The 14,275-nt window shown below is 39.7% G+C and overlaps 1 long non-coding RNA gene across 3 annotated transcripts in view; it reads left to right on the top strand.

Moving 5' to 3' along the window:
- The first annotated feature begins 439 nt into the window (after positions 1 to 439).
- Positions 440 to 14,275, top strand: part of LOC129650639 (uncharacterized) — a 69,011-nt gene continuing 55,175 nt past the window's right edge. Inside the window, exons 1-2 of one of the 3 annotated variants that reach the window (XR_008713908.1) lie at positions 440 to 655; positions 3,431 to 3,626. This is a non-coding gene — a long non-coding RNA (uncharacterized LOC129650639). Of the gene's footprint in view, positions 656 to 3,430; positions 3,627 to 8,831; positions 9,678 to 14,275 lie in introns of those variants that run through there. The other 2 variants (XR_008713906.1, XR_008713907.1) reach the window with 2 other exon arrangements.

The following is a 14,275-nucleotide window of genomic DNA, read 5'->3' as shown; positions in this document are numbered from 1 at the left end:
ATTCCTTTGTTATTAGAAGCTGGTTGTTCTGTAAATAGATTACTTCTAATCTGTTATTTGGAACAGATTTCTATTAGCACAAAGATTGTATTGATTACATAGCATTATGCCAATTTTGTGATATCCCATAAAAGGAATTGACTTTGGAAGAGAAAAATATCTTTGCTTTCTTCCTCTCCCCATGCCATCTACATTCTGTCTTATAGACAAGTGATGCTGGGGATTGATGCTGGGGATATTTGCATCAATATTGAGTATTCTTTTTCGATAGCTTCAGTTTAATACCAGTGGGGAGCTATTCACAGGTATTTGAAAAAAAATTCATTTCTCTCCTGGCAAACAAAACCTCAGAGGCAAAGCCAAACAGAGCAGGTGAGTTCAATTTAAATAAAAACGCTAATGGACCATTTTAACATCAAGCCTGTGAAGGGTTACATGGGATTGGGACCAGCTGCTTTCGCTCATGCTTGTTAAAAAGCAGGAACAGGAGCAGATAGTACGGGGTCTACCAAACAGGAAGGCTTGGCTTTGGAGAAGCAATCTGAAAATTCATCCTCTGCAAAAAAAATGAAAAGGAAGTTTCCAGTCTCTGTGTATAAGCACTCAGAGTACTTTTGCTGATGAGCTATTTCAAGACCTTCGGCTGAACACTCAGGTATGTCCCGTGTTTAATCAAAACAAAACAAAAAGAAACAGTCCTCAATCTGTAACTGGCATGTAATCGAAGTAAACAGTCATCTTCTCAATTGCAATGTGTTGGAAGAATGGCAGTCTGTGTGGAGTCCAGAAATTGAAAACCAGAGAGTGAGTCATGTATCTCCAACCCAGTTTGGAGATGGGACCACGTCGACTGAAATGAGAGAAGTGGAGTCCTTGATAGGAGTATCTCTGTGGGGAGACTTCACGCTTCTTTGTTCTGGTTCAGTGCTCACTGAGAAACTTTTTAAACTTTCAGCGTTTACTTGTAGATGCTGCTTTATGTGAGTTACGTTTTTACATGGACTGTTTTGAAAAATAGAAATTTTGAAACTGACTCTTCGCTTCACTTGTCTAACAGCTATTTTGGGCATGTATTTTTTTTTTTTTCCAGTTTGTTTTCTAGGAATATGTGTGAGCCATTTTGTTTTCTGTTTTTTTTTTTTTTTTTTTTTTTTTTCCATTGGATGTTCTATCAGAAGCATGTCCCATACAGCCAAAACATTTTCATAACTACCGCTTTAAATATTACTGCACAAATATCACAAAAGAACTCCGGCAAATACACAATTTTTGCACCAGCACATGACAAGTTTCACGCTAGAGGTTGTCCATCTCAGCGTGAGTCTCCCTGTGCCTGGGGCTAGCTCCCTGAAGCAAGGCAACAGTGACGCTTTATGACTCTAAGAATTGGGTACTGAGGTGCCTGATGCCAAACTCATTCTGGGGGTCCTCTGCTTGTGTATTCATCCGGGTTTGGTGATGAGTTTGGACCATGACTGATCTTTTTGATTTAGCATCTCCACAAAACAGTGCGTTGGAGATTTCTCCTCTCACTGACAAATCTCCAAGCTATCATCACCCTTGCAAGATACAGACTTTTTGGAATACTGAGAGCTCATTGGAGTCTAATGCCCAGCCCCTGACCTTGTGGCAAGGACAAGCTCAGATAAGAGAACTAGGAAAATAAAAGTATTTTTGCTTGTGAAGTTTTTTGAGTTACTCCACACTTCAAAAGAGCTGGGATCCCTAAATAACCAAGGTTAAATTAGCTTTTTAATGGCAGGAAAGTATGTTTATTCACTTGATTATTGTCTATAAATAAAGGTTTGCATATACATGTAGGCATCAGTCTTGTAAAAGTCAAGGGTAAAATTGTTTTGAATAGAGAGTTAATAAACTAGAGAGCTCAAGTCTTCCTGTATTTTTTCAAGTTTACCCTTCCTAGCAATGCTAGGCAGGGTGTTCTTGTTTTTAAAAAATTATTTTATTTATTTTTGGTTGCGCTGGGTCCTCGTTGCTGTGTGGGCTTTCTCTAGTTGTGCGGCGTGGGGACTACTCTCTAGTTATGGCTCAGTGGTGTGGCACACTGGCTTAGTTGCCCCAAGGCATGTGGGGTCTTCCTGGATCAGGGATTGAACCTGCGTCTCCTACACTGGCAGGCAGATTCTTCATCACCGAGCCACCAGGAAAGGCCCTGTTCTTGGCCTTCAAAAACAACTTAGAATGCAAAGAGGAGTTTTTTCCCCTCTGGCTGGAGTCTGTGATACACTTAGTGGTAATACTGGCAGCTGGGCCATTTTGCTTTCTTGTCTTGGAGAGAAACAGGACAAGAGTGTGCAAGGATGCTCTGAGAGGACAAAGAAGAGACAAACCACACTGGCTTATTAGTTAATCTATTGCTATAATGCTGCCTAACAAGCACCCACAAAATCTCACTTCCATTTAACAGTGAGAACTTATCTCGCAGGTCTGTGGGTCCTCTGAGGGTTAGCTGACAAAGCTGGGCTCGGATCAGCTCACTGCAGAAGTCTGACTCCATGAGTTTCTCCTGCTGCTATGGAAACAGGGTCAGACATGTTCTTCTTGTACTGATGTCAGAAGGTTTTTAAACGGACAAGGAACTGTCCCATTATCATTTCTGCTTCGATGTTATTGGCTGAAGGAAGGCACAAAGCTGCCCTCAGAGTTAGAGTCCTTTGTTCATGCTGAAGCCATGGCAAAAATGTCAATGGACAAAATGGTGAAGAACTTTGAGCAGGAATGTAACCTGTCACACTGAGGCTAAGGGAAGACTTTTTGCTAAAGGGATGAATGAACTGTTCTAGGAAGATGAGAGAAGAGTAAGCTTAGGGTTTTGGAATGAGATTGCAACAGAAGGAAGAGAGAGTTGGTGGACAAGTGTGCATGGAACAGCATGATGTGTTTGGGAAAATAGAGGTAATCCCTGGAGGGGCAAAGAAATGTGGGTAGGTGACTACAGATGAAGTTCTAGAGATAGGATGAGGGCAGACCATGCAGGATCTGGTGTACAAAATAAGGGAGCTGAAATAATTATAGAGCCATGGAGAGACAATGAAGAGCCTTAGATTTGCCTTTGATAAAGTTAAGGAGTATGAGGAAAAATTAGCGTGGTCCAGAAAGGTGTTAGAGAGATTAGTAGAGAGAAGATGTCATAAAATCTTGAACTAAGGCAGCGGGGTGGGGATGAGGAGGAGTAAACGGATATTAACAAGGTGGAATTCACAAGACTTGACAGTCTGGTTGTTGGGACCGTAAAAAGAGGCTTTAATTCTCAAACCTGGCTATTCAAAGAACCATCCACTGGCCAGCAGCATCATCCTCACCTGGGGAACTTGTTTTCAGATTTGGACAGTGTGGGAGGCATGAGGGTAGATGTTTATTTAGTTTATCTGGGATCTGTTGTGTTTTAAGTCTCTATGGCTTGTTCCAGTGGAGATATCCTGTCTACCATTCTGGGTCTCAGGATAAAGATCTGGGACTTGAATCTGTGAATTTGGATGAGGCTACCTGGAGAAAGCGTTTTAACCCAAGTAACTGAGTGCTGAAGTCAGATCCTCGATGTGAGAAGTGAGCTAATGAATAAGAAGAATCATCTGACAGATGGGAGGAGAATCAGAAAGGTGAAGGTCTGTAAACCCAAGGGAGAAAGGGGATCGGCAGGGTCCAGAGCCATGGAAAGTTTTAAGTGAGATTTTTAATAAAAGGATCTATTATACTTGAAAACTGGGAGGTTATTGTTGACATTTATGAGGATAATTTTAGGTGAATGGTTGGGGCGGGGGGGGTGGGTTAAGTGGCTCAGCTAAGATTATACATGTGTTTAAATGGATAGTCTGAGATTCAGACTAGGGTTCTCACCCCAAGTCAATTTTCATCCTGTGCACCTCAGCTATTGATCTGTTTCTGAAGGTAAATTAATATATTGACAACTTAGCATAGAAGCTTTTATGGGAGGGAGGAGATAAAGATGCATAAATGACAATTTATCAAAAAAATATCTGGTAAGTTCATTAGTTCGAAGCTCTTGAAAGTCCTAATTGCCTCTAGTTGAACAGATACGTTTGGACTCCAGGACAGGCAAAGCCATGGATTCCCATCAGTCTGGATCCCTAGTGATGCCAGCAGTCTGTAAGATGTTTCAAGATATTGTCACTCTGTAGCTTCCTCAGATACATGGAGATTAAAGGAAGGGCCCTTTCTCTACGCTCCTGGAGGTTTTAACTAGTAAGTCAGGGAAGAAGGGAATATGTATTGTTGCCCCTTAGCCTTTCCACTCTTCCTTTGCAAAAGTTCTTCTTTTTCCACTTGGGTGATAAATCCTGTAACTAATAAAATGTCTAAATCACTGTAACTTAAAGATTCATGAAAAATCCTCTTCTCTTCCTTCTAGCTGAAATACTGAAACACAAAAATAAATGATCCACCTAACATTGTGGTTTCAAGTATTTTTCTGGGCAAAATAAACAAGGAAAAAGAATGTAAAGAATCTTAAATGGGATGCATTCTTGTGAGGTGAAGCAGGACTTAATGATTACAGGGACTGTACAGGCTGAAAGACAGATTTGAGCCCTAAGCTGACTCTCAGGCCAATCCCACACACATTTATCCTGTATTATTTTTCATAATGTTCTGTGAAGTTTCTTAGACTACTGGAATGTTGTATTACTGAAAATGATTTAGAAGTTGATTTTCTAGTATTTTTCTACTTATGTAATCTATTCTCTAGAAATAATTTTTTGCATTTTCTTTGTCAAAAGAAACTTCAATTTTTTCTTTTTACTGACTTACTGCACTGGATGAAACTTCTAGAATAAATTTATTAGGGTAATGATAATGGACATGTTTTATTCTTTATTACTTATGTATTACTTCATTGTGTCATTATGAGGTATTGTATCTACTTGAGATGGTGTGTAAGCATTCTTCTATGCTTGTTCAGGAATTTTTTCAATCTTTTTTCCCCACTGGAAATGGATATTCAATTCAGTTCAGTTCAGTCACTCAGTCGTGTCTGACTCTTTGCGACCCCATGAACCACAGCACGCCAGGCCTCCCTGTCCATCACCAACTCCCGGAGTCCACCCAAACCCATGTCCATCGAGTCGGTGATGCCATCCAACCATCTCATCCTCTGTTGTCCCCTTCTCCTACTGCCCTCAATCTTTCCCAGCATCAGGGTCTTTTCAAATAAGTTAACTCTTCGCATCAGGTGGCCAAAGTATTGGAATTTCAGCTTCAACATCAGTCCTTCCAATGAACACCCAGGACTGATCTCCTTTAGAATGGACTGGTTGGATCTCCTTGCCATCCAAGGGACTCTCAAGAGTCTTCTCCAACACCACAGTTCAAAAGCATCAATTCTTCTGCACTCAGCTTTCTTTATAGTCCAACTCTCACATCCGTACATGACCACTGGAAAAACCATATCCTTGACTAGATGGACCTTTGTTGGCAAAGTAATGTCTCTGCTTTTGAATATGCTATCTAGGTTGGTCATAACTTTCTTTCGAAGGAGTAAGCGTCTTTTAATTTCACAGCTACAGTCACCATCTGCAGTGATTTTGGAGCCCAGAAAAATAAAGTCTGACACTGTTTCCCCATCTATTTGCCGTGAAGTGATGGGACCAGATGCCGTGATCTTCATTTTCTGAATGTTGAGCTTTAAGCCAACTTTTTCACTCTCCACTTTCACTTTCATCAAGAGGCTCTTTAGTTCTTCACTTTGTGCCATAAGGGTGGTGTCATCTGCATATCTGAGGGTATTGATATTTCTCCCGGCAATCTTGATTCCAGCTTGTGCTTCTTCCAGCCCAGCGTTTCTCATGATGTACTCAGCATATAAGTTAAATAAGCAGGGTGACAATATACAGCCTTGACATACTCCTTTTCCTATTTGGAACCAGTCTGTTGTTCCATGTCCAGTTCTAACTGTTGCTTCCTGACCTGCATACAGGTTTCTCAAGAGGCAGGTGGTCTGGTATTCCCATCTCTTTCAGAATTTTCCACAGTTTATTGTGATCCACACGGTCAAAGGCTTTGGCATAGTCAATAAAGCAGAAATAGATGTTTTTCTGGAACTCTCTTGCTTTTTCCATGATCCAGTGGATGTTGGCAATTTGATCTCTGGTTCCTCTGCCTTTTCTAAATCCAGCTTGAACATCTGGAAGTTCACGGTTCATGTATTGCTGAAGCCTGGCTTGGAGAATTTTGAGCATTACTTTACTAGCGTGTGAGATGAGTGCAATTGTGTGGTAGTTTGAACATTCTTTGGCATTGCCTTTCTTATGCGTTGGAATGAAAACTGACCTTTTCCAGTCCTGTGGCCACTGCTGGGTTTTCCAAATTTGCTGGCATATTGAGTGCAGCACTTTCACAGCGTCATCTTTCAGGATTTTAAATAGCTCAACTGGAATTCCATCACCTCCACTAGTTTTGTTCGTAGTGATGCTTTCTAAGGCCCTCTTGACTTCACATTCTAGGATGTCTGGCTCTAGGTGAGTGTCACACCATCATGATTATCTGGGTCATGAAGATCTTTTTTTGTACAGTTCTTCTGTGCATTCTTGCCACCTCTTCTTAATATCTTCAGCTTCTGTTAGGTCCATACCATTTCTGTCCTTTATCGAGCCCATCTTTGCATGAAATGTTCCCTTGGTATATCTAATTTTCTTGAAGAGACCCCTAGTCTTTCCCATTGTGTTGTTTTCCTCTATTTCTTTGCACTGATGGCTGAGGAAGGCTTTCTTATCTCTCCTTGCTATTCTTTGGAACTCTGCATTCAGATGGGTATATCTTTCCTTTTCTCCTTTGCTTTTTGCTACCCTTCTTTTCACAGCTATTGGTAAGGCCTCCTCAGACAGCCATTTTGCTTTTTTACATTTCTTTTTCTTGGTATGGTTTTGATTTTTGGAATAATTCCTACTTGTTCATGCATTTTAATTTTGTAGTATAATGTGGTGATGGTGGCATTATATCATGGTTAAGAGAAGTGCTCTGAAGGCAGTCTGCCTAATTTAAGTCCCAATTCTACTGCTGGCTGGTTCTATAAACGTGGGCAAGTTTCTTAACCATCTGTGGCTCACGTTTCCTTTATCTGTGTGGGGGAATATTAGTCCCAATCATGCAGGGTTGTTGCAGAGGTACAATCGATTTGGCGTCAAATATTTTGTCTAGGGTGATTGGTGGAGGTGGGTGGTGACAACTAAAAGTGGACTTTCTTTTTGGGGTAAAATGAAAATGTTCCGAAATTATTCGTGATGAAGGATGCACATATATGTGAATATATTAAAACCCGTTGACTGGTACACCTTAAGTAGCTGAATTGAATTGTTATTGATATGTTGGTGCCCAGTAATTGTTAGCTAACAAGAACTTAACATTAAATACTGATATCAACATTAACACTGTTAGCTGTATTTTTGTTTTGTTTGTTGTGAAGATGAGGCATCCCGCACAGCGTGCTACTGGTGGTTGGGTGATGCCGGGTCTTGTATTCAGGTGGTTTCCTTTGTGTGAGTTCTCACTGTTTGACACTCCCTAGGGTTAGTTCTCTGGTAGTCTAGGGTCTTGGAGTCAGTTCTCCCACTCCAAAGGCTCAGGGCTTGATCTCGTCTCCCTTCTCCTCCCTTTGGCCTTTGCCCTGAGATTCTCCTTCTGTTACCTGGTCACTGTAGACTCATTGGTCTGTTTCTAGAAGATACCTTTGGAGTCCCATCTCCAAATAGAGCCACAATGGGTTTCAGAGTTTCAGCATGTGAATCGTTTTACACCTTCCCGCGAAAGGAAGAAAAACGAAACCCTTGTCTGTCAAAGGGAACTAGCGCTTAACCTTTTTTGTGTGTTAGGTTCCTTCATGTAAAATGAAAATAACAGTGTTTACCTCTTTGGTTGTTATAAAGAATAAATATATTAATACATTTAAAGCACTAAGAATAATGTCTTGTCAAATAGTACATTCTCATTATATGTTAACTTATTAAAAATATTTCTTAGCTAATATTTTACTTAGGATTTTAAAAATCTTTATTGTAAATTATATTGATTTATCTTCCTTTATAAAAAGGAACCTTCTTTTGTAATAAAAGATACTATGTTGTTATATATCCATTTTAAAGTTATAAACAAGGTAAAAGAAAGAAAAGGAACCTGTAATCTCATTGTTCTGAGATAGTCAATGTTATCATTTTGGTGTATAACCTTTTTTCTCTTCACTCTCATTCTATTTCCCCAAATAAATATGCGTGTGTGGTGTGTGTTTTGTTCTAGAGCATCAATTGAATATATTACATATATCTATTAATGAGTATAACACAGTTTATAGGAATATTTCACAAAATAGAATTATACTCCTCATACTCTTTTATCTGATTTTAAAATTCAGTGACCCCACTGTGAATATCTTTTAATATCATTCATTATCCTCTAATTCTTTAAATGGATGCCTGACAGTCCACATGTATACCATAATTAGGCTATTTCATACTGAGATATTAGGGCTTTTTCCAGTTTCTATTAATATGTATCACATTGCAAGTCACAGTATATTTAAATATATCTGTATTTTGTTCTACTTTCTAACTTGGTTCTCTATTTGCAAATTCTCTGAGGGTTGTTTTGGTCTGTGTGAACTGGTCTACTCACCATCTATTTCTCTTCCAATGCACCTCTTGCACTGCACATGTGGGAAAGCTCAAAGTCCCCTAGTATTTATTCACTTCCGTGTAGCTTATTCCTTGAAAGGAAAGTTATGACCAACCTAGATAGCATATTGAAAAGCAGAGACATTACTGTGCCAACAAAGGTCCGTCTAATCGAGGCTATGGTTTTTCCAGTGGTCATGTATGGATGTGAGAGTTGGACTGTGAAGAAAGCTGAGCACCGAAGAATTGATGCTTTTGAACTGTGGTGTTGGAGAAGACTCTTGAGAGTCCCTTGGACTGCAAGGAGATCCAATCAGTCCATCCTAAAGGAGATCAGTCTGGGTGTTCATTGGAAGGACTCATGCTGAAGCTGAAACTCCAATTCTTTTGCCACCTCATGCGAAGAGATGACTCATTGGAAAAGACCCTGATACTGGGAGGGATTGGGGAAAGGAAGAGAAGGGGACGACAGAGGATGAGATGGCAGGATGACATCACCAACTTGATAGACAGGAGTTTGGGTAAACTCCGGAGTTGGTGATGGACAGGGAGGCCTGGCATGCTGCAATTCATGGGGTCGCAAGGAGTCGGACACAACTGAACTGAACTAAACTGTGTAGCTAGTATTTCTGATGTGATTTAGGTTTTGTGAAAGAGATGTACTTGTATAAGACTTGACTTTGCAAGTGAATTGAATGGGGAGAAAGGTAAGGTATACTGCAAGATTTTACCAATAAAGAAAATAGCAAATGTTGTACAGTTTTAGATCTGGCAATAGTAGAAGAAATTTAGCAATTTGGCACCAACTCTCTTAGCCTAGACCCTCCATGTGGCTTTAGGAGTTATTCCCAGAAATATAGCCCATGTTCTATTTTTTTTTGCAGTACTCTTAATAATTCTTTAAGCCATTTAGTATTATGCAATAAATATGCTTCTGCTTAAACTGGCTAGAGAAGATACTGGGTTTTTGTAACCAAATGTAACAAATACATATTGGTTCTAACTGTATTTATCTCAAATATAATTTGTTAGTAGTTCTTTCTCTTCCCATTGATTTATAATCTAACCTTTGTCATATGCATGGCATATATACATGTGTGTGTGTGTGTGTGTGTGTGTATATATATACTCTTTTTCAGTCTGTCTTTTTTTTTCATTGAATTTTTTTCTGTTTATTCTACTGCCAGTACCACCCTTTTGTGATTACTATAGCCTTATGGAAGTATTAGTCACTCAATCATGTCTGACTCTTTGCAACCCCATGGACTGTAGCACTCCAGGTTCCTCTGTCCATGGAATTCTCCAGGCAGGAATATTGGAATGGGTTGCTGTTCCTTCTCCAGGGAATCTTCCCAACCCAGGAATCAAACCTGGGTCTTCCACATTACAGGCAGATTCTTTACCATCTGAGCCATATAGTATGCTGGAGTAGGCATCCTTTTGATGGATGAGCTGTGGACATCAGTGGGACCATAAGAAGAAGAAAGCCTTATGGGTTGGGTGATTTCCTTGAGACCCAAGAGGTAGCTACTGTGTTATGTATCTCTTAGCCTCTGACACAGCACACACTCATCCACCCTTCTGCCCATTCATTCCAAAATCCCCTTGTTTAGCACGATCTTACTATCCCATATTTAGCCACAGATGATCTCATAATTTTCCCACCAGAAGATAACACATATTTATGTCAATAAGAGTGCTTGTTCCCTAAGTCCAAAAACTCTCCCTGATATCCATTCCTTCTGTATTTCTATGGCAAAGCCATCAAGTGCAAATGCTATTTTTGCAGATGCCAGCCATTAGAAAAGAGAGTTTGTAAAGATTTGAAAGAATGGAAATATCCAGAGTTAGTAAGAGTGGAGGAAAACAGACCCTGTTGTTGGATAAATGAATCCTGATGAACTTTCTGGAGAAGGACTTGGCAATTTGCTTCAGGGTCTTTATAAGGAGCATGTGCTATGTCAGTTAAAATTCTTTGGTTGCAAGTAACAGGAAGCAACTGGAGTTGACTTAAAGAAAAGGGGTCATGGAGTTTATTATAAGAATACAGAAGTCTCACAGGCTATTCAAGGGCAGAGTTGCAGTTGGCCTTAAAACAGTATGAGAACCAGGATTAAGGAGGTGTTAAGATCTCAGCTCTTGAGCCTCATGTCTCCCCACTCTGTGCATCTGTTTCTTTTATCTGTACTTGTCTGTTATTGATATTTGTTCTTGTTATGGAGTTTGCTTCTCAGATTACTCTGCATGGCTTCTGACACCCAGCATGTACTCCTTTAAATTCTATGACCATGGCCTTAATTTTTTTTTTAATTGAAGTACAGTAAATTTGCAATGTTGTGTTAGTTTCTGGTATACAGAAAACTGATTCATTTTTATATACATACATACATATATATATATATATATATATAGTGATTCAGTTATATAAATATGTGAGGATGTATATTCTTGGGTTTCCCTGGCGGCTCAGATGGTAAAGAGTCACCTGTAATGTGAGAGTCCTGAGTTCGACACCTGGGTTGGGAAGATCCCCTGGAGGAGGGCATGGCAACCCATTCCAGTGTTCTTTCCTGGAGAATTCCATGGACAGAAGAGCCTGGAATGCTATATAGTCCATGGGGTTGCAAAGAGTCAAACACGACTGAGTGACACAGCGCAAGGAGATATATATATATATATATATCTGAATAATTATATGTAAGGGCGTATATATATATATATATATATATATATATATATATATATATATAGATTCAGTTATTCACAACATTGTAGACTAACTATACTTCAATTAAAACAAAAAGTCACAAAGAATAAGACCTGACTGAATGACTAACTACACAGTCCATGGAATTCTCTAGGCCAGAATACTGGAGTGGATAGCCTTTCCCTTCTCCAGGGGATCTTCCCAACCCAAGGATCAAACCCAGATCTCCCACATTGCAGGCAGATTCTTTACCAGGTGAGCCACAATGGAAGCCCAAATGACTAACACACACACTCACATACAAATATATCCTTCCATATATTAATATATATTATTTTTCAGACTTTTTTCCATGTTAGGTTATTACAAGATACTGAATAAAGTTCCCTATGCTATAAAATAGCTTAGCTCCCTATATTTAATTATTTTATATACAGTAGTTAGTATCTACTAATCCCAAACTCCTAATTTATCCTTCTCCCACTCCCTTTCACCTCTGGTAACCATAAATTTACCATTATATCTAGACCATTATATCTACTACTGCGGGCAGGAATCCCTTAGAAGAAATGGAGTAGCCATCATGGTCAACAAAAGAGTCTGAAATGCAGTACTTGGATGCAATCTCAAAAATGACAGAATGATCTCTGTTCATTTCCAAGGCAAACCATTCAATATCACGGTAATCTAAGTCTATGCCCCAACCAGTAACGCTGAAGAAGCTGAAGTCGAACGGTTCTATGAAGACCTACAAGACCTTTTAGAACTAACACCCAAAAAAGATTCCTTTTCATTATAGGGGACTGGAATGCAAAAGTAAGAAGTCAAGAAACACCTGGAGTAACAGGCAAATTTGGCCTTGGAATATGGAATGAAGCAGGGCAAAGGCTAATAGGGTTTTGCCAAGAGAATGCACTGGTCATAGCAAACACCCTCTTCCAACAACACAAGAGAAGACTCTACACATGGACATCAGCAGACGGTCAACACTGAAATCAGATTGATTATATTCTTTGCAGCCAAAAATGGACAAGCTCTATACAGTCAGCAAAAACAAGACTGGGCCCTGACTGTGGCTCATATTAAGAACTCCTTATTGCCAAATTCAGACTTAAATAGAATAAAGTAGGGAAAACCACTAGATCATTCAAGTATGACCTAAATCAAATCACTTATGATTATACAGTGGAAGTGAGAAATAGATTTAAGGGGCTAGATCTGATAGACAGAGTGCCTGATGAACTATGGACAGAGGTTCATGACATTGTACAGGAGACAGGGATTAAGACCATCCCCATGGAAAAGAAATGCAAAAAAGCAAAATGGCCGTCTGGGGAGGCCTTAAAACTAGCTGTGAAAAGAAGAGAAGTGAAAAGCAAAGGAGAAAAGGAAAGATATAACCATCTTAATGCAGAGTTCCAAAGAATAGCAAGAAGAGATAAGAAAGCTTTCTTCAGCGATCAATGCAAAGAAATAGAAGAAAACAACAGAATGGGAAAGACTAGAGATCTCTTCAAGAAAATTAGAGATACCAAGCGAACATTTCATGCAAGAATGGGCTCAGTAAAGGACAGAAATGGTATGGACCTAACAGAAGCAGAAGATACTAAGAAGAGGTGGCAAGAATACACAGAAGAACTGTACAAAAAAGATCTTCACGACCCAGATAATCATGATGGTGTGATCACTCACCTAGAGCCAGACATCCTGGAATGTGAAGTCAAGTGGGCCTTAGAAAGCATCACTACAAACAAAGCTAGTGGAGGTGATGGCATTCCAGTTGAGCTATTCCAAATCCTGAAAGATGATGCTGTGAAAGTGCTGCACTCAATATGCCAGCAAATTTGGAAAACTCAGCCTTGGCCACAGGACTGGAAAAGGTCAGTTTTAATTCCAGTCCCAAAGAAAGGCAATGCCAAAGAATGCTCAAACTACCATGCAATTGCACTCATCTCACACACTAGCAAAATAATGCTCAAAATTCTCCAAGCCAGGTTCAGCAATATGTGAACCATGAACTTCCAAATGTTCAAGCTGGATTTAGAAAAGGCAGAGGAACCAGAGATCAAATTGCTAACATCTGCTGGATCATGGAAAAAGCAAGAGAGTTCCAGAAAAACATCTATTTCTGCTTTATTGACTATGCCAAAGCCTTTGACTGTGTAGATCACAATAAACTGTGGAAAATTCTTCAAGAGATGGGAATACCAGACCACCTGACCTGCCTCTTGAGAAATGTGTATGCAGGTCAGGAAGCAACAGTTAGACCTGGACATGGAACAACAGACTGGTTCCAAATAGGAAAAGGAGTACATCAAGGCTGTATATTGTCACCCTGCTTATTTAACTTATATGCACAGTACATCATGAGAAACGCTGGACTGGAAGAAGCACAAGCTGGAATCAAGATTGCTGGGAGAAATATCAATAACCTCAGATATGCAGATGACACCACCCTTATGGCAGAAAGTGAAGAGGAACTAAAAAGCCTCTTGATGAAAGTGAAAGAGGAGAGTGCAAAAGTTGGCTTAAAGCTCAACATTCAGAAAACTAAGATCCTGGCATCTGGTCCCACCACTTCATGGGAAATAGATGGGGAAACAGTGGAAACAGTGTCAGACTTTATTTTTCTGGGCTCCAAAATCACTGCAGATGGTGATTGCAGCTGTGAAATTAAAAGATGCTTACTCCTTGGAAGCAAAGTTATGACCAACCTAGATAGCATATTCAAAAGCAGAGATTACTTTGCTAACAAAGGTCCGTCTAATCAAGGCTGTGGTTTTTCCAGTAGTCATGTATGGATGTGAGAGTTGGACTCTGAAGAAAGCTGAGCGCTGAAAAATTGATGCTTTTGAACTGTGGTGTTGGAAAAGACTTTTGAGAGTCCCTTGGACTGCAAGGAGATCCAACCAGTCCATTCTAAAGGAGA

The sequence above is a fragment of the Bubalus kerabau genome, chromosome 4, assembly GCF_029407905.1.
Source record: "Bubalus kerabau isolate K-KA32 ecotype Philippines breed swamp buffalo chromosome 4, PCC_UOA_SB_1v2, whole genome shotgun sequence".
In the NCBI taxonomy this organism is placed as follows: domain Eukaryota; kingdom Metazoa; phylum Chordata; class Mammalia; order Artiodactyla; family Bovidae; genus Bubalus; species Bubalus kerabau.
The sequence above is the reverse complement of the archived record's forward strand: the minus strand, read 5'-3'. Positions and strand labels throughout refer to the sequence as shown.